The following is a 22,197-nucleotide window of genomic DNA, read 5'->3' on the forward strand; positions in this document are numbered from 1 at the left end:
GCTCAGCGAGTTGCCTCGGTACACCTGGCATGTGCTACGTCTCGAGCTAGCGTTGGTTTTCCCCGAAGAGGAGGAGGTGATGCAGCACAGTAGCGTAAGTATTTCCCTCAGTTTTTGAGAACCAAGGTATCAATCCAGTAGGAGGTCACGCGCAAGTCCCTCATACCCGCACAAAACGGTAGCAACTCGCAACCAACGCTTAGGGGTTGTCAATCCCTTCACGGTCACTTACGAGAGTGAGATCTGATAGAGATAATATTTTTGGTATTTTTGGTATAAAGATGCAAAGTGAAAAGTAAAAGCAAAACAAGTAAAATAAAGTAATGGAGATTGATATGATGAGAATAGACCCGGGGGCCATAGGTTTCACTAGTGGCTCCTCTCAAGAGCATAGATATTCTACGGTGGGTGAACAAATTACTATTGAGCAATTGATATAATTGAGCATAGTTATGAGGTTATCTAGGTATGATCATGTATATAGGCATCACGTCCGTGACAAGTAGACCGACTCCTGCCTGCATCTACTACTATTACTCCACTCATCGACCGCTATCCAGCATGCATCTAGAGTATTAAGTTAAAAACAGAGTAACACCTTAAGCAAGATGACATGATGTAGAGGAATAAATTCATGCAATATGATAAATACCCCATCTTGTTATCCTCGATGGCAACAATATAATACGTGCCTTGCAACTCTTTCTGTCACTGAGTAAGGACACCGCAAGATTGAACCCAAAGCTAAGCACTTCTCCCATTGCAAGAACTACCAATCTAGTTGGCCAAACCAAATGGATAATAGAGACTTGCAAAGATAACTCAATCATACATAAAAGAATTCAGAGAAGATTCAAATATTATTCATAGATAAGTTGGATCATAAACCCACAATTCATCGGTCTCAACAAACACACCGCAAAAAGAAGATTACATCGAATAGATCTCCACGAGAGAGGGGGAGAACATTGTATTGAGATCCAAAAAGAGAGAAGAAGCCATCTAGCTACTAGCTATGGACCCGAAGGTCTGAAGTAAACTACTCACACTTCATCGGAAGGGCTATGGTGTTGATGTAGAAGCCCTCCGTGATGGATGCCCTCTCCGGCGGAGCTCCGGAACAGGCCCCAAGATGGGATCTCGTGCATACAGGAAGTTGCGGTGGTGGAATTAGGTTTTTGGCTCCGTCTTTGGTCTAATGGGGGTACGTAGGTATATATAGGAGGAAGGAGCACGTCGGTGGAGCTCCGAGGGGCCCACGAGGCAGGGGGCGCGCCCAGGGGGGGGGGGGGCGCCCTCCACCCTCGTGACCTCCCCGAAAACTTCTTGGAGTAGGGACCAAGTCTCCTGGATCACGTTTGGTGAGAAGATCACGTTCCCGAAGGTTTCATTCCGTTTGGACTCCGTTTGATATTCTGTTTCCTCGAAATACTGAAATAGGCAAAAAACAGCAATTCTGGGCTGGGCCTCCGGTTAATAGGTTAGTCCCAAAAATAATATAAAAGTGGAAAATAAAGCCCAATATAGTCCAAAACAGTAGATAAAGTAGCATGGAGCAATCAAAAATTATAGATACGTTGGAGACGTATCAGTCATCCCCAAGCTTAATTCCTGCTCATCCTCGAGTAGGTAAATGATAAAAAGAGAATTTTTGATGCGGAGTGATACTTTGGCATAATTTCAATGTAAATCTTCTTAATCATGGTATGAATATTCAGATCCAAAAGGTTCAATACAAAAGTTCATATTGACATAAAAAATGATAATACTTCAAGCATACTAATCAAACAATTATGTCATCTCAAAATAACATGGCCAAAGGAAGTTCATCCCTACAAAATCATATAGTTAGGCTATGCTTCATTTTCGTCACACAAAGATGTTCCCAACTTCTATACCCCCGATGACAAGCCAAGCAATTGTTTCATACTCAAATAATCTCAAACTTTTTCAACCTTCACGCAATACATGAGCGCGAGCCATGGACATAGCACTATGGGTGGTATAGAATATGATGATGGGGATTATGTGGAGAAGACAAAAAAAGGAGAAAGTCTCACATCAACGAGGCTAATCAATGAGCTATGGAGATGCCCATCAATTGATGTTAATGCAAGGAGTAGGGATTGCCATGCAACGGATGCACTAGAGCTAAGAATGCTCAACAAAAGAAAACTAGTGGGTGTGCATCCAACTTGCTTGCTCATGAAGACCTAGGGCATTTTGAGGAAGCCCATCGTTGGAATATACAAGCCAAGTTCTATAATGAAAAATTCCCACTAGTATGAACAAGACAAATTATGAGACTCACTATATGAAAATCATGGTGCTACTTTGAAGCACAATATATGAGACTCACTACATGAAGAACAAGGTGCTACTTTGAAGCACAAGTGTGGAAAAATAGATAGTAGCATTGCCCTTTTTATTTTCTCCTTTTTTGGGGGCCTTTCTTTTTTTCTTTTTTTGATTGGGCAATGCTCTAATAATGATGATCATCACACTTCTATTGATTACAACATAGTGATTACAACTCGATACTAGAACAAGATATGACTCTATATGAATGCCTCCGGCGGTGTACCGGGATGGTGCAATGAATCAAGAGTGACATGTATGAAAAATAATGCATGGTGGCTTTGCCACAAATACGATGTCAACTACAAGATCATGCAATGGCAATATGACAAAAGTAAAGCATGTCATGATGATGATGATGATGGTGGAAGTTGCATGGCAATATATCTCGGAATGGCTATGGAAATGCCATGATAGGTAGGTATGGTGGCTGTTTTGAGGAAGATATAGGGAGGTTTATGTGTGAAAGAGCGTATCATATCACGGGGTTTGGATGCACCGGCGAAGTTTGCACCAACTCTCAATGTGAGAAAGGGCAATGCACGGTACCGAAGAGGCTAGCAAATGGTGGAAAGGTAAAAGTGCGTATAATCCATGGACTCAACATTAGTCAAAAGAACTCATATACTTATTGCAAAAATTTAGAAGTCATCAAAAATCAAGTACTACGCGCATGCTCCTAGGAGGATAGATTGGTAGGAAAAGACCATCGCTCGTCCCCGACCGCCACTCATAAGGATGCACAAGCCAGGTACACTTCATGCTTCAAATTTGTTACACAACTTTAACCATACGTGCATAATACAGGACTTGCTAACTTCAACACAAGTATTTCTCAAATTCACAACTACTCAACTAGCACGACTATGATATTATCACCTCCATATCTCAAAACAATTATCAAGCATCAAACTTATCTTAGTATTCAACCCACTAAAAAGAAAGTTTCACATATCTTGAATACCAAGTATATTAACATTAAGCAAATTACCATGCTATTAACGACTCTCAAAATAATCTAAGTGAAGCATGAGAGATCAAGTTTCTTTAAAACAAATCACCACCGTGCTCTAAAAGATCTAAGTGAAGCACTAGAGCAAAAATTATCACACTCAAAAAGATATAAGTGAAGCACATAGAGTAAACTATCAAGCTCAAAAGATATAAGTGAAGCACATAGAGTATTCTAACAAATTTCAATTCATACAAGGCTCTCTCAAAAGGTGTGTACAGCAAGGATGATTGTGGTAGACTAACAAGCAAAGACACAAATAATACAAGACGCTCCAAGCAAAACACATATCATGTGGTGAATAAAAATATAGCTCCAAGTAAATTACCGATGGAAGTGGACGAAAGAGGGGATGCCTTCCGGGGCATCCCCAAGCTTCTTTTTGGTGTCCTTGGATTATCTTGGGGGTGCCATGGGCATCCCCAAGCTTAGACTCTTGCCACTCCTTGTTCCATAATCCATCAAAAGAATTCACCCAAAACTTGAAAACTTCACAACACAAAACTCAATAGAAATCTCGTGAGCTCCGTTAGAGAAAGAAAACAAAAGACTACTTTAAGGTACTGTAGTGAACTTGTTCTTTATTTGTATTGGTTTTAAACCTACTTTATTCCAACTTCTCTATGGTTTATAAACTATTTTACTAGCCATAGATTCATCAAAATAAGCAAACAACACACGCAAAACAGAATCTGTCAAAAACAGAACAGTCTGTAGTAATCTGTTACTAACGCAAACTTCTGGAACCCAAAAAATTCTACCAAAATTAGAAGACCTGGGAAATTTGTTTATTGATCAGCAGCAATTGGAATCACTATTTTAGCACGTTCTGGTGATTTTTGACAATTCGGGCACTGAGCGCAAAGATTCTGGAAATTACAGCAAGATCAAATAACTATCTTCCAAGAAGATCTAATAGGTTTAACTTGGCACAAACACTAATTAAAAGATAAAACCACATCTAAACAGAATCTAGATGGATTATTTATTCCTAAACAGAACCAAAAAAAAAACACAAAATAAAATTGGGTTGCCTCCCAACAAGCGCTATCGTTTAACGCCCCTAGCTAGGCATAAAAGCAAGGATAGATCTAGGTATTGCCATCTTTGGTAGGCAATCCATAAGTGGCTCTCATGATAGATTCATATGGTAATTTTATTTTCTTTATAGGAAAGTGTTCCATGCCCTTCTTTAATGGAAATTGGAATTTAATATTCCCTTCCTTCATATCAATAATTGCACCAATCGTTCTAAGGAAAGGTCTACCAAGAATAATAGGACATGAAGGATTGCAATCTATATCAAGAATGATAAAATCTACGGGCACATAATTCCTATTTGCAACAATAAGAACATCATTAATTCTTCCCATAGGCTTTTTAATAGTGGAATCCGCAAGATGCAAGTTTAGAGAGCAATCATCAAAGTCACGGAAATCTAGCAAATCACACAAAGCTTTAGGGATAGTAGAGACACTAGCACCCAAACCACACAAAGCATAAAACTCGTAATTTTTAATTTTAATATTAATTGTAGGTTCCCACTCATCATGGAGTTTTCTAGGGACTTCAACTCAAGCTTTTCTTCATAAGATTGCATTAAGGCGTCAATAATGTGTTCGGTAAAGGCCTTATTTCGACTATAAGCATGAGGAGAATTTAACACGGATTGCAACAAGGAAATAGAATCAATTAAAGAGCAATTTTCATATTTAAATTCCTTGAGATCCAAAATAGTGGGTTTAGCAATATCTAGATTTTTATTTCTTTCAATCCCTTTTTTATCAATTTCATCATCAGGATCTAAAAACTCAGAATTCTTAGAACGCCTTCTAGGTAAGGGAAGATCATAATCAGATTCATCAAGATTCATATTGCAAAACAAAGATTTAATAAGGGACACATCAATAACTTTTAGATCTTCATCTTGATTCTCATAGTTATTCGGTTTAGCAGCCATCTTATTGACTAAGGTGGCTTGCATATCCGAAATTTCAGTGGTCATTTTTTCAAGATGAGCAATTTGGGCTCTTACACCATCAAATTCTTTGGACATATCACCGAGCTCTTTATTCATATAACTCATAAAACTCTTTTGTTCCTTAAGCTCGTTTCTAAAGAAATTATTATGCTCAAATTGCAAGAACATAAACTTCCTGACATCGTTTTTCGATATCTTCTAGCCTTTTAAGGTGAAGATCACCAAAATTAGGTAAGGCCATCGTGACGAACAATCAAGCAAACTAACACACGAGCAAACAAAAGGCAAAGGGAAAGAGAGGGCGAATAAAATGGCAAGGGTGAAGTGGGGGAGAGGAAAACGAGAGGCAAATGGCAAATAATGTAATGCGAGAGATAGAGATTGTGATGGGTACTTGGTATGTTGACTTTTGCGTAGGCTTCCTCGGCAACGGCGCCAGAAATGGCTCGTTGACGGGAGAGTAAATCTTGACTTGACTTGGTGTAGGCCTCCTCGGCAACGGCGCCAGAAATCCTTCTTGCTACGTCTCGAGCTAGCGTTGGTTTTCCCCGAAGAGGAGGGGGTGATGCAGCACAGTAGCGTAAGTATTTCCCTCAGTTTTTGAGAACCAAGGTATCAATCCAGCAGGAGGTCACACGCAAGTCCCTCATACCTGCACAAAACGGTAGCAACTCACAACCAACGCTTAGGGGTTGTCAATCCCTTCACGGTCACTTACGAGAGTGAGATCTGATAGAGATAATATTTTTGGTATTTTTGGTATAAAGATGCAAAGTGAAAAGTAAAAGCAAAACAAGTAAAATAAAGTAATGGAGATTGATATGATGAGAATAGACCCGGGGGCCATAGGTTTCACTAGTGGCTTCTCTCAAGAGCATAGATATTCTACGGTGGGTGAACAAATTACTATTGAGCAATTGATAGAATTGAGCATAGTTATGAGGTTATCTAGGTATGATCATGTATATAGGCATCACGTCCGTGACAAGTAGACAGACTCCTGCCTGCATCTACTACTATTACTCCACTCATCGACCGCTATCCAGCATGCATCTAGAGTATTAAGTTAAAAACAGAGTAACGCCTTAAGCAAGATGACATGATGTAGAGGAATAAATTCATGAAATATGATAAATACCCCATCTTGTTATCCTCGATGGCAACAATACAATACGTGCCTTGCAACTCTTTCTGTCACTGAGTAAGGACACCGCAAGATTGAACCCAAAGCTAAGCACTTCTCCCATTGCAAGAACTACCAATCTAGTTGGCCAAATCAAACGGATAATAGAGACTTGCAAAGATAACTCAATCATACATAAAAGAATTCAGAGAAGATTCAAATATTATTCATAGATAAGTTGGATCATAAACCCACAATTCATCGGTCTCAACAAACACACCGCAAAAAGAAGATTACATCGAACAGATCTCCACGAGAGAGGGGGAGAACATTGTATTGAGATCCAAAAAGAGAGAAGAAGCCATCTAGCTACTAGCTATGGACCCGAAGGTCTGAAGTAAACTACTCACACTTCATCGGAAGGGCTATGGTGTTGATGTAGAAGCCCTCCGTGATGGATGCCCTCTCCGGCGGAGCTCCGGAACAGGCCCCAAGATGGGATCTCGTGCATACAGGAAGTTGCGGTGGTGGAATTAGGTTTTTGGCTCCGTCTTTGGTCTAATGGGGGTACGTAGGTATATATAGGAGGAAGGAGCACGTCGGTGGAGCTCCGAGGGGCCCACGAGGCAGGGGGCGCGCCCAGGGGGGGGGGCGCCCTCCACCCTCGTGACCTCTCCGAAAACTTCTTGGAGTAGGGACCAAGTCTCCTGGATCACGTTTGGTGAGAAGATCACGTTCCCGAAGGTTTCATTCCGTTTGGACTCCGTTTGATATTTTGTTTCCTCGAAATACTGAAATGGGCAAAAAACAGCAATTCTGGGCTGGGCCTCCGGTTAATAGGTTAGTCCCAAAAATAATATAAAAGTGGAAAATAAAGCCCAATATAGTCCAAAACAGTAGATAAAGTAGCATGGAGCAATCAAAAATTATAGATACGTTGGAGACGTATCAGCATGTCAGAGGGCTTCCATGCAAAAATGTCCCGATTCTCACAGATGAACTCGATGAGCGCGCTTTCCTATTTTGGATCCAAGTTGGCACTGATGCTGAACTGCTTGGACGAATCGTCAGGTATGAAGTCAACAAGCTTAGTTTTTGCTGCCGATTTGAACTCCAGGGCCGGATCATGCTCCGTAGTTGGCTTTTTTAATGGAGTCATGTCCGCCAGATCAACACTGTCCTTATAATACTTCAGCCCTTCAGTGGCACAAACCGATTTTGCGTAAGCCGCATCTCCTTCCTCGCACTGTAAAGCGATTTTACGGCTTCCGTGAACCGTTATTGTCCCCTTGTAACCCGGCATCTTGAGCTGCAAATACACATAACAGGGCCGTGCCATAAACTTGGCGTAGGCTGGTCGCCCAAACAGGGCGTGATATGGACTTTGGATTTTCACCACTTCAAACATCAATGTCTCCGACCTGGAATCATGATCATCTCCAAAGGCCACTTCCAGAGCTATCTTACCAACAGGATATGCTGACTTGCCAGGTACTACACCATGGAACACCGTATTAGACGGTTTGAGATTTTTATCTGTTTGTCCCATACGACGGAAGGTCTCATAGTATAAGATATTAATGCTGCTCCCTCCATCCATGAGCACTTTGGTGAACTTGTAACCTCCCACCTGAGGTGCCACCACCAGAGCCAACTGACCCGGATTATCAACCTGGGGAGGGTGATCCTCTCTGCTCCATATGATTGGCTGTTCAAACCAGCGTAGATAACGGGGCACGGCCGGTTCAACAGAGTTGACTGCCCGCCTCTGAACCTTTCGGTCTCGCTTGTTCAAGCTAGTGGTGAAGACATGGTACTGCCCACTATTCAACTGCTTTGGGTTGCTCTGGTAACCTGACTGTTGCTGCTACTGGTTATAACCACCCTGGTTGTTCTGATTATTTTGATTATTATGTCCGCCCGGATTACCATTAAATCCTGAACCGGAATTTCCTCCACCGTAACCCGGCCCGGATCCTGAGCCACCGCTGGAGCCGTGATCATACCGGAAAGCATAAGAATTCTTGAACTCCTGCATAATAAAGCAATCCTTCCAAAGGTGGTTTGCTGGCACCTCCTTCGTCCCATGTCTTGGACAGGGCTGGCTCAGTAGATAATTTAGGCGATCCGGGTTAGGGTTGGGTGCCCCACTGCGATTTTTCGGTTTACCCTTGCGTCGCTGGCCATTGTCCTGCGCGTTGGTATTAGCCACAAAGTCCATGTTACCATCCGCTTTACGCTTGCCTCCACCACCATTGCCTGCCCAGTGATGCTGCTGACCTTTGGAGTTGCTGTTCCTCGTTCCCTTCCCTGCCTTGTCATCATTAGATTCGGGATCCTTGGTACTATCAGAATCAGCATACTTTACCAAAGCAGCCATGAGGGTCCCCATGTCAGTGCAATGGCGCTTCATCCGTCCCAACTTCAGCTTTAGGGGCCCAAACCGGCAGTTGCCTTCTAGGGTTAAGACTGCGGTGTCAGCGTTGATGCGGTCTGATGAATGCAACACTTGTGAGACCCGGCGCACCCAATGAGTCGTCGATTCTCCTTCCTCCTGGACACAGGCAGCTAAGTCTACTATCGACATGGGCTGCTTACATGTATCCTTGAAATTATTGATAAACCGGGCTCGTAATTGGGCCCATGAACTGATAGAATTGGCCGGTAAGCTTTTTAACCAAGTGCGGGCCGTTCCTTCAAGCATCATGGTGAAGTATTTTGCACATGCCGCATCATCCACATCCAGCATATCCATGGCCATCTCATAGCTCTCCACCCATGTCTCTGGGGGTTGATCCGCCATGTAATTTTGTACCTTGCGCGGGCCCTTGAAATCCTTAGGTAGGCGCACATTGCATAAAGCGGGGACAAGGCAAGGCACCCCCAAAGAGCTAGAAGTAACACCGGGTTCGACCGAAATAGTTGGACAAACCGGCGTAACCTGCCGAGCCTGATATTGTGCGGCTAACTCGGCCTCCCTGCGTGCTCGGGCCCGGTCCACCACTTCCTGAGCGTTATCAGCACCACCCGCCGGGTTGTTGCCGCGGGGTACTCCACGTCGTTCATTACTTCACACTACCGGTTCCTCCATACGCCTGCTATAGCTCCGGCTTGGGCGAGGGGTCGAGTGGATCCGGTCGCGGCTGTACGAGTATGCTTCCTGTTGGTCCAAAGCTGTCCTAAGAAGCTCCTTGACCCGTCGCGTCTCTATCGCCTGCGGTGAGTCACTTTCAATTGGAATGGCCTCCAGCCGTGCAGCAGCGGCGACGAGATTGTCCATTGGGTTGGAGTAGTGACCCGGAGGTGTTGAAACAGCCTGAGGTATAACGGTGTTTTGACGAGGCGGATCCACCCGACGAGGCTGAACCGGCGCACCGGTCCCAGGAGCTTCCGCCCGGATTCCCTCCAGCGGATTACTGGTTCCTGCTCCCGGGGTGTTGAAAAGGTCTCTGGCCTCAAAAACTAGAGGCAAACGGGATCGGTACTTCCTCCTCATGACTTCATGCGACACGTTCTGGTCCAACATGAGCCTGTAGGCTTGTGCGTCTAGAGCGGCCCGCTCTGTGGCCATCCTGGTATCCTCAGCTGCCAGGTCCGCCTTGGCCTGGGTGATCTGTTCCCTTACCTTTGCAATCTCCGCGTTGTGGACGTCTTGATCCGCCGGATTAGCTTCCGCCATAAGCACAACCAATGCATCAAATAGCTCTGATAGAACTTGAGCCGGCGAGCGCACAGGGCCTCCTCCCCCGGCAGCCGTCGCCGCTGCTGAATCGGAGGTTGTTGCCGCAGCGGTCGAAGAATGAAGCGTTGCTTGTGTGCCAGCCATGAATATTCCAACTCGGTTGGGCAGATCAGAGGGGTCCGGAATACTGTCGCCGTCGGAACTGCCCCCAATCCGGCCATCTTGTAGCTGATATAGAGATTCGGTTTCTCCGGTTGATGACTCATCGCCGGAGTAAATGACGGTCTCGCTGCCAGATCCCGATCCATCCTCATGACCTCCTCCATGGATGACTCCCACGAAGGCACACTTCATGGCCGGTTTAACCCGGGCAGATCGCGCACGCTGAGCCGTTTCGACGAGGTCGGTGCAGATATCCGTCTCAGGGCCCGGTTCTCCGATCTTGCCAATGAAAACGTGTATGCCACCAAAGGGGGCCCGGTACCCGTACTCAACTGAGCCGGCCTCGGGGCCCCAGCCTGCATCGTCGATGTAAAGCTTGCCACGACGACTCTTAGTCATCCGGCCTACGGCGTAGCCCTCGAGTCCTTCAAAGCGGCCCTCCAAGAACTTGAAACCATCGTGCGATAGCCCCACGGTGGGCGCCAACTGTCGTGGTTTTGTCACGGCAGATGTCCTAGAGAAAGGACTTAGTCGTGGAGCCATCGCGACGGGTTAGCTTGAAGGGGTTAAAGCGGACACAGGGACGCAAGAGAGTTTATACTAGTTCGGCCCCTTCGATGAAGGTAAAAGCCTACGTCTAGTTGTCATGGAATTGATGGGGTTTCGATGACCAGGGAGCAAACAAGCTTCACCTATGTCTCGAGTTGTTGTCTGTTCTCCTTGAACCGCCGCCGGGTCGTCCCCTTATATACACGGGTGACGCCCGTCGGTTCACAGAGTCCCAATACCGGCTCATAGATGTGTCCGGTTTGGTCTCTACTTATTCCTAACTTACAATACAAGTTAAATACCAACGCCGGTTTACGGCTACAGGCCTTGAACCGACTATGGGCCTCGAGCCCTCATCTGCCTTCTTGGGCTTTAACATACTTAACTACTGACGAAGTTAACCCGGCCCAGATAGGCCGGTTTACGCCCAGTAGTGATATCCCCAACACTTTGTGTGCTACCAAATGTCACAACGTAACTGGGTGATTATAAAGGTGCTCTACAGGTGTCTCCGATGGTGTTTGTTGATTTGGCATGGATCAAGAATAGGATTTGTCACTCCGATTGTCGGAGAGGTATCTCTGGGCCCTCTCGGTAATGTACATCACAATAAGCCTTGCAAGCAATGTATCTAATGATTTAGTTACATGATGTAGCATTACAGACCGAGTAAAGAGACTTGCCGGTAACGAGATTGAACTAGGTATTGAGATACCGACGATCGAATCTCGGGCAAGTAACATACCGATGACAAAGGGAACAACGTATACCGTTATGCGGTTTGACCGATAAAGATCTTCGTAGAATACGTAGGAGCCAATATGAGCATCCAGGTTCCGCTATTGGTTATTAACCAGAGATGAGTCTCGGTTAGGTCTACATAGTTCTCGAACCCGTAGGGTCCGCACGCTTAATGTTCGGTGACGATCGGTAATATGAGTTTATGTGTTTTGATGTAACGAAGGTAGTTCGGAGTCCCGGATATGATCACGTACATTACGAGGAGTCTCGAAATGGTCGAGACATAAAGATCGATATATTGGATGACTATGTTTGGACTTCGGAAGGGTTCCGGGCAAGATCGGATGAATACCGGAGTACCGGGGGGTTACCTGAACCCCCCGGGGAGTGTAATGGGCCTCATGGGCCTTAGTGTAGAAGAGGAGGGGCGGCCAGGACAGGCCGCGTGCCCCCTCCCCCTCTAGTCTGGATTGGACAAAGAAGGGGGGCGCCCCCCTTTTTCCTTCCCCTTCTCTCCTCCTTCCTTCCTCCTAGTCCTACTCTTGGAAGGGTTGGAGTCCTACTCCCGGTGGGAGTAGGACTCCCCTTGGGGCGCGCCCAGGAGGCCGTCCTCCTCCCCCTCCTCCAGTCCTTTATATACGAAGGAGGGGGGCACCCCATGACACACAAGTTGATAATTGATCTTTTAGCCGTGTGCGGTGCCCCCCTCCACCATAATCCACCTCGGTCATATCGTAGCGGTGCTTAGGCGAAGCCCTGCATCGGTTGCTTCATCAACACCATCATCACGCCATCGTGCTGATGGAACTCTCCCTCGAAGCTCTACTAGATCGTGAGTTCGTGGGATGTCACCGAGCTGAACGTGTGCAGATTGTGGAGGTGTCGAACGTTCTGTACTAGGATCGGTCGATCGTGAAGACGTACGACTACATCAACCGTGTTGTCATAACGCTTCCGGTTACTATCTACGAGGGTACGTGGACGACACTCTGCCCTCTCGTTGCTATGCATTACCATGATCTTGCGTGTGCATAGGAAAATTTCTGAAATTACTACGTTCCCCAACAGTGGCATTCGAGGCAGGTTTATGCGTAGATGTTATATGCACAAGTAGAACACAAAGGAGTTGTGGGCGTGGGTATATACATATTGCTTGCCGTCACTAGTTGATTCTTGATTCAGCGGCATTGTTGGATGAAGCGGCCCAGACCGACATTACGCATACGCTTACGCGAGACTGGTTCTACTGACGTGCTTCGCACACAGGTGGCTAGTGGGTGTCTGTTTCTCCAGCTTTAGCTGAATCGGATTCAATGAACATGGTTCTTTTTGAAGATCAAAAAGCAATCACTATACCGTGTTGTGGTGTTTGATGCGTAGGTAAGAACAGTTCTTGCTCAACCCGTAGCAGCCACGTAAAACTTGCAACAACAGAGTAGAGGACGTCTAACTTGTTTTTGGAGGGCTTGTTGTGATGTGATATGGTCAAGACATGATGAGATATAAGTTGTCGTATGAGATGATCATGTTTTTGTTGAAGTTATCGGCAACTGGCAGAAGCCTTATGGTTGTCTCTTTATTGCATAAGATGCAAGCGCCAAATAATTGCTTTACATTATCGCTATGCGATAGCAATAGTTGCAAGAGCAATAGTTGGCGAGACGACCATGTGATGACACGTTGATAGAGATAAAGATGATGGAGATCATGGTGTCATGCTGCTGATGATAGAGATCATGACGGTACTTTGGAGATGGAGATCAAAGGCGCAAGATGATCATGGCCATATCATGTCACATATTTTGATTGCATGTGATGTTTATCCTTTATGCAACTTATTTTGCTTAGATCGATGGTAGCATTATAAGATGATCTCTCACTAAATTTCAAGGTATAAGTGTTCTCCCTGAGTATGCACCATTGCGAAAGTTCGTCGTGCCGAGACACCACGTGATGATCGGGTGTGATAAGCTCTACGTTCACATACAACAGGCGCAAGCCAGTTTTGCACACGCAGAATACTCGGGTTAAAATTGACGAGCCTAGCATATGCAGATATGACCTCAGAACACTGGAGACCGAAAGGTCGAGCGTGAATCATATAGTAGATATGATCAACATAGTGATGTTCACCATTGAAAACTACTCCATCTCACGTGATGATCGGACATGGTTTAGTTGATGTGGATCACGTGATCACTTAGATGATTAGAGGGATGTCTATATAAGTGGGAGTTCTTAAGTAATTTGATTAATTGAACTTTAATTTATCATGAACTTAGTCCTGATAGTTTTTGCATATCTATGTTGTAGATCAATAGCTCGCGTATAGCTCCCCTGTTTTATTTTTGACATGTTCCTAGAGAAAACTAAGTTGAAAAATGTTAGTAGCAACAATGCGGATTGGATCCGTGATCTAAGGATTATCCTCATTGCTGCACAAAAGAATTATGTCCTTGATGCACCGTTAGGTGACAGACCGATTGCAGGAGCAGATGCAGATGTTATGAACGTTTGGCAAGCTCGATATGATGACTACTAGATAGTTTAGTGCACCATGCTTTACGGCTTAGAATTGGGTCTTCAAAGACGTTTTGAATGCCACGGAGCATATGAGATGTTCCAAGAGTTGAAATTAGTATTTGACACTCATGCCCATGTCGAAAGGTATGAGTCCTTTGACAAGCACTTTGCCTACAAGATGGAGGAGAATAGCTCAGCTACTGAGCATGTGCTCAGAATGTCTGAGTACTACAATCACTTGAATCAAGTGGGAGTTAATCTTCCAGATAAGATAGTGATTGACAGAGTTCTCTAGTCACTATTACTAAGTTACTAGAACTTCGTGATGAACTATAATATGCAAGGGATAACGGAAAAGATTCCCAAGCTCTTCGTGATGCTGAAATCGACGAAGGTAGAAATCAAGAAACGCGTCAAGTGTTGATGGTTGACTAGACCACTAGTTTCAAGAATGGGGCAAAGGGAAGAAGGAGAACTTCAAGAAGATGCGCAAGCAAGTTGCTGCTCAAGTGAAGAAGCCCAAGTCTGGACCTAAGCCTGAGACTAAGTGCTTCTACTGCAAAGGGACTGGTCACTGGAAGGAGAACTGCCCCAAGTATTTGTTGGATAAGAAGGATGGCAAAGTGAACAAAGGTATATTTGATATACATGTTATTGATGTGTAGTTTACTAGTGTTTATAGCAACCCCTCGGTATTTGATACTAGTTCAGTTGCTAAGATTAGTAACTCGAAACAGGAGTTGCACAATGAACAGAGACTAGTTAAGGGTGAAGTGACGATGTTTGTTGGAAGTGGTTCCAAGATTGATATGATCATCATCGCACACTCCCCATACTTTCGGGATTAGTGTTGAACCTAAATAAATGTTATTTGGTGTTTGTGTTAAGCATGAATATGATTTGATCATGTTTATTGCAATACAGTTATTCATTTAAAGTCATATAATAATTGTTGTTCTGTTTACATGAATAAAACCTTCAATGGTCATACACCAAAGGTGAATGGTTTATTGAATCTCGATCATAGTCATACACATATTCATAATATTGAAGCCAAAAGATGCAAAGTTAATAATGATAGTGCAACTTATTTGTGGCACTGCCATTTAGGTCATATTGGTGTAAAGCACATGAAGAAATACCATGTTGATGGACTTTTGGAATCACTTGATTATGAATCACTTGATGCTTGCGAACCATGCCTCATGGGCAAGATGACTAAGACTCCGTTCTCCGGAACAATGGAGCGAGCAACAGATTTGTTGGAAATCATACATACTGATGTATGTGGTCCGATGAATATAGAGGCTCATGGTGGGTATCGTTATTTTCTGACCTTGACAAATGATTTGAGCAGATATGGGTATATCTACTTAATGAAACATAAGTCTGAAACATTTGAAAATTTCAAAGAATTTCAAAGTGAAGTGAAAAATCATCTAACAAGAAAATAAAGTTTCTACGATCTGACCGCGGAGGCGAATATTTGAGTTACGAGTTTGGTCTTCATTTGAAACAATGTGGAATAGTTTTGCAACTCACGCCACCTAGAACACCACAGCATAATGGTGTGTTCGAACGTTGTAGTCGTACTTTATTGGATATGGTGCGATCTGTGCTGTCTCTTACCGATTTACCACTATCGTTTTGGGGTTATGCATTACAGACAACTGCATTCACATTAAATAGGGCACCATCTAAATCCGTTGGGATGACACTATATGAATTATGGTTTGGCAAGAAACCAAAGCTGTCATTTCTTAAAGTTTGGGGTTGCGATGCTTATGTGAAAAAGTTTCAGCTTGATAAGCTCAAACCAAAATCGGAGAAATGTGTCTTCATAGGATACCCAAAGGAGATTGTTGGGTACACCTTCTATCACAGATCCAAAGGCAAGATATTCGTTGCTATGAATGGATCCTTTCTAGAGAAGGAGTTTCTCTCGAAAGAAGTGAGTGGGAGGAAAGTAGAATTTGATGAGGTAAATGTACCTGCTCCCTTATTGGAATGTAGTTCATCACAGAAATCAGTTCCAGTGATTCCTACACCAGTAAGTGAGGAAGCTAATGATAATGATCATGAAACTTCTGATCAAGTTACTACCGAACCTCGTAGGTCAACCAGATTAAGATCCACACCAGAGTGGTACGGTAATCCTGTTCTGGAGGTCATGTTACTTGACCATGATGAACCTACGAACTATGAGGAAGCGATGATGAGCCCAGATTTCGCGAAATGGCTTAAGGCCATGAAATTTGAGATGGGATCCATGTATGAGAACAAAGTATGGACTTTGATTGACTTGCCCGATGATTGGTGAGTCATTGAGAATAAATGGATCTCCAAGAGGAAGACGGACGCTGATAGTAGTGTTACTATCTACAAAGCTCGAATTGTCGCAAAAAATGTTTTCGATAAGTTCAAGGTGTTGACTACGATGAGATTTTCTCACTCGTATTGATGCTTAAAAGTCTATCCGAATCATGTTAGCAGTTGCCGCATTTTATGAAATCTAGCAAATGGATGTCAAAGCTGCATTCCTTAATGGATTTCTTAAAGAAGAGTTGTATATGATGCAACCAGAAGGTTTTGTTGATCCTAAAGGTGCTAAAAAAGTGAGCAAGCTCCATCGATCCATCTATGGACTGGTGCAAGCATCTCAGAGTTGGAATATATGCTTTGATAAAGTGATCAAAGCATATGGTTTTATACATACTTGTGGTGAAGCCTGTATTTATAAGAAAGTGAGTGGGAGCACTACAACATTTGTGATAAGTATATGTGAATGACATATTGTTGATCGGATATAATGTAGAATTTTCTGGAAAGCATAAAGGAATGTTTGAAAGGAGTTTTTCAAAGAAAGACCTCGGTGAAGCTACTGACATATTGAGCATCAAGATCTATAGAGATAGATCAAGACGCTTGATATATTTTCATTGAGTACATACCTTGATAAGATTTTGAAGTAGTTCAAAATGGAACAGTCAAAGAAGGAGTTCTTTCCTGTATTACAAGGTGTGAAGTTGAGTCAGACTCAATGCCCGACCACTGCAGAAGATAGAGAGAAAATGAAAGGTGTTCCCTGTGCTTCAGCCATAGGCTATATCATGTATGCAATGTTGTGTACCAAACCTGATGTGTGCCTTGCTATAAGTTTAGCAGGGAGGTACCAAAGTAATCCATGAGTGGATCACTGGACAGCGGTCAAGAACATCTTGAAATACCTGAAAAGGACTAAGGATATGTTTCTCGTATATGGAGGTGACAAAGAGCTCGTCGTAAACGGTTAAGTCGATGCAAGCTTTGACACCGATCTGGATGACTCTAAGTCAAAGACCGGATACATGTTTTTATTAAATGGATGAGCTGTCAGTTGGTGCAGTTCCAAGCAGAGCGTCATGGCAGGATCTACATGTGAAGCGGAATACATAGTTGCTTTGGAAGCAGCAAATGAAGGAGTCTGGATGAAGGAGTCCTTGTCCGATCTACGTGTCATACCTAGTGCATCGGTTCCAATGAAAATCTTTTGTGACAATACTGGAGCAATTTCCTTGGGAAAGTGTTGTAGGGTGGAACCCTAAGTGGAGATCTTTCACCAATTGGAGGGAGAATCCCCAAGAACAAGATGAACACAAGAGAGAAAACAAGAGGAACACTAAAGAACAAGTCCAATCACACATCCACTAGACAATCAAGCACACAAGATCCACAAGGTACATGAAAAATCAAAGGGAAACAAGATACATGGTAGAGTTCATCTCAAATCCAAAGGAGATGAGGGCTTGATGATCTAGATAGATCCTTCCCTAGATGGGGGCTTTATCCACTAGGGATCTTCTCCAATGGAGGTCTTGTACTCCAATGGAGTCTTCTCTCTCAAGAGGAATCCCACAAGGGGAGGTACATGAGCTAAGCTATAATATCTAGATCTATTCTTAGCTACATCCAAATGGAGGAGGGGAAGGAGTATATATAGTCCTAGGCAAAGAGAGGGATAAGTGGGGGCGAAATGGTAAAACAAGGGCAAAGCCCGCAACATCACACAGGGGGGCGTGCGCATGGGGTATCCAAAGACCTGACGCAGGAGCCCATGCGCACGGGGTCTGTGAGGCCCGTGGACACGGGGTCCCGTGGGCACAGTACACGCCCGCGCGGACGGGGTCTTCAGGACCGCCAGCCTGGGAGGCCCGTGGGCACGGGGTCGGAGGGGCCCGTGCACACGAGGTCGCCTGGGAGCTGCTGCCTTCTTCTTGGCACTTCCTTCTCCGCTTCCAGGCTTCCCTCTTGGATGGCGTATATGTTCTCTTCTTCTTGGACTCCTCCTCAATGAATGTGTAGCTCTGCTCACACCTATGTAGGCACACAAGAGAGGGGTCAAGTAGTATACCATCCTTGAGAGGTACAAGTGGACACGTGTAAAGGAGATGATTCACCTTTGTATGTATGAAATAGATGTCGCACGTGTCACTTGCCGAACGAACTCTTGACGTGGTGATGTCCATAGGATGCTCTGCATCACCCCCTCCCCCTTGGGAAAGATCCGACCTCGGATCGAAATCCAAATCACCATGGGAAAGAGATGATGTCGCCTTATAGAAGTTGACGATCACCAAGCATTCATCATCTTGTAGCTTGAAATGGGCACTCTCCATCTTGTAATTCCTTCAAAAGGAGCAAAGATAACAAGCACTTGGAAAAACAAATGTGGTTGGCATTAAAGAAAAACCGAGCATTCAAGAGGTGAGTCACCAAACAAGTGTCATCATCATGCAAAGCATATGGTTTGACAAAGAAGTGTGGCATGGCATTTAAGCATATAAGTTGAGCACAATCAAGGAAATCATGGAAACAAGCATGCAAATGGGAGGTGAGGATGCTAATATGTGTGACAAGTGAACAAGAATCTACCTCACGGCCATAGCAAGCATGCATAAAGCACTCAACAAACGGTCTATGGTATGCATATGAATCATTCACAACACCAAATATAATGAGATGTCGAAACACATGGGGCAAGTGCAAGACAATCCAAGCATAATGTGCATATGGTGTAGTGAAGATATCATGGCACTCAACACAAAAGAAGGAGCAATTTTTCAATATGTGTGAGGCAATCAAGTCAATCATGTGCAAAGCATGGAAATGGATGCCATCAACCGAAGAAACGAGCAAGTAAGAGTCATCGATGATGCAACATAAGCAAGCATATCAATCATGTCGTGCAAGCTAGTGGAGCGAAGATCCAACACACTAGAGGATATCATGGCAATCATGTCATGTGAGCAAATAATAGCCATAGGCAATGCACATGACATATCGCAAGCACGGACACAAAGCAAGATCATAGTATCATCATAGGCATGGGGCACAAAGCAAACATGGTAATAACAAGTGATATCTCCACCAAGCTTGCAAATACACATACAAGTACTAGAATCAATCATCATGTGTAATGCAAAGCATGGGTCACAAATGCATGGCAAAGGCATAGGAATGAGCATATCATGCAAAGTGAACATGGCAATATGGGCATAAAGTGAGAAGTGATAAATGACCCATAACCATGTGAGGGCCGTGTGGAAGATATGCGCGAAGGGAGTGGTGGTAAGGACAATCCACGGGATCCCAAGTCATCATTGCTCTCTAGAGCTCGTTTCGTCAACTCATGGGATTGTGAGGTTGACGAGTGTTCATGGGTACCTACACAAAAGAGACACAAACCAAAGAAAGTGTGTGTGTGGTAAATGTACACATCACCCGTCATGATGTGTATGTGAACGTGAGCGTTAGCACAAGATAAAGAATGCTCAAAGAAATTTGAGGAACGGCAGAGAAACATGTCATCCATCATGTAATGATAGTTATTGTGTTCAACATGATTGGGACGCAATTTATAGCAAGTGTGTGGCACAACAATAGCATTTTTATTCATGGGGATCATATGGTGCACACAAGTATTGGGGTCATGCAATGGATGGGATGGAGCAAAATCTCCTAACATGTATGAGGAAACTATGGGGTCTCCTCATGAGCAATATCGGAGACATCATATGGAGAAAATGGACAACATCCAAAACAATGCATATCCGAAGCTAGGTGGTCATGGCATATGAGATAAATGATGCAAAGGAAGCATATCCACATCATCGCAAGAAAAACAAATGCCAATCACCATGGGCTTGTCATCAATGCCATACGTGCAAATTGGGTTAATCTTAATGGCATATGCATAGTCACTATGATGAGATTGCAAATATGACATATGATTGATCTCATGCATAGCATATGACAAGGCAAGCGAATTGTCGAACATGATGTGACCAAGAGAATTATCACAAGAAATCCTATGTAACATGGCATCACAACTAATAGACTGCTCATGACAATCATCAAACTCATCATAGATGGGTAAATCATCGCATGGGGAAATCATACTAGCATGAAACATGGTAATAGGTGGATCAACATCTTGCAAGCAATCAATGTCAAACGTCCACTAGTGGGACAAGAGCATCACCTTCATCTATGTTACCTTTCTCGTTCCACTCGTGTGGTGTAGGTGAGGTGGGAAAGACCAAATGGTGGTCATCGTCGTCATCGGGATGGAACCATGTGGGGGGTGCATCATATTCCACCATGGCCATCGTCTTGTCCAAAGGAAGGACGAAGTCATCGGAGATTGGCGCATCATCATATATGGGACCTAGCACCAAAGGAGAAGACACAATAGAGGTAGAGGTTAAGTTGTTAGAAAGAGAAATGGCCTCATATGCCTCATCAACTATCTCACTCTCTCTATGTGGTGGTGGCCCAGTCACTCCCTCAAGGTAGGTGCACTCAATGTCACATATGGTGGAGTCACTCAAATCACTCAAGTGGTGGTGGTGGTGGCTCTCCTCACATGGGAATTATGGCAACTCATCATATATGGGGCTAGTGGTGAAGTCACTCTCACTCTCAATATGGTGGCTAATGTCACTCAAGTCATCATACGTCGTCGTGGTCGAAGGGAAAATCCCATGCTCAACCGTCTCGTCGTCGTCGCCGTGGTTGAAGGCCGAAGATGGCACATCACCACTCTCATCATGGATGAAGGCCGAAGATGGCACATCATTGCTCTCGTCGTGGATGAAGGCCGATGATGGCACATCATCTTTCTCGTTGTGGATGAAGGCCGAAGATGGCACATCATCACTCTCACCATCTTGTAGCGTGGTCGGTGTGAAGTGAGCTTGGGGTCGAGTATACTTGGCCTTCATGAGTTCTTGCTCCGCCTTGAGAGCACCAATGTAATTGTCGTCGAGGGACTTGTAGTTCTCGAGGAAGATAGTCTTGGAGATGTCGTTGTTCAATCCCATCATGAAGTAGAACTTCATCCAAATGGGGTCGTCCACGCCGGCACGTCGCAAGGCTTCCTTCATGTTCTTGAAGTACTCGTCGAGGGACTTGGATCCTTGTATGGTGTTCTCCAATTGGCGTTGAAGATGTTCCGTGTAGGTGGAAGGCACAAATTCTCACCTCATCGCTTTCTTCATCGTGGGCCACATCATGGTGAAGCTTGTTGAAGGTCTATGAAGCCACCATGTCAATGCATAGTCGTGGAAGGCACTTGTGGCGCACTTCACTTGATCGTCAAAGCGTACGTGGTGCAGCATGAGGTAGTCGTCCATCTTGCACTCCCACTCGAGGTACTCTTCGGGGTCATGAGTCCCAAAGAATGGAAACTCATCATCGTCGGTGAAGTTGAAGTATCTCGTGGAGGTAGTGGACTTGAGCTCGTGGAGTAGGCGAAGATGCCGTACATCCGAAGGCGAAGATGCCTTGAAGTCACTTGGCGAAGATGCCAATGTTGTTTAAGAAGACGAAGTCTTGTAGTTGATGTCGCGGTTCTGTAGAGCCCGTGTGCACGGGGGTGCAGGAGGCCGTGTGCACAGGGGTCGAGGGCCCGTGTGCATGGGGTTGGTAGAGTAGCCAACGTGTGTCTTGAGGCTCGCTCTTCATGGTCATGTCGATGCCGATGCTTGTGTGTACTTGCCGAAGATGGTAGCTCGGGAGTCTTTGCA

At 44.4% G+C, this 22,197-nt stretch overlaps 1 pseudogene; it reads right to left on the reverse strand.

Annotated features, from left to right (window-relative positions):
* Positions 1-20,563: 20,563 nt before the first annotated feature.
* LOC147959256 (uncharacterized) lies at positions 20,564-21,804 on the reverse strand (annotated as a pseudogene).
* Between the last annotated feature and the right edge of the window lie 393 nt (positions 21,805-22,197).

Source organism: Triticum urartu, chromosome 7A, assembly GCF_056163025.1.
Source record: "Triticum urartu cultivar PI428250 chromosome 7A, HENAU_Tu73, whole genome shotgun sequence".
Lineage (NCBI taxonomy): Eukaryota > Viridiplantae > Streptophyta > Magnoliopsida > Poales > Poaceae > Triticum > Triticum urartu.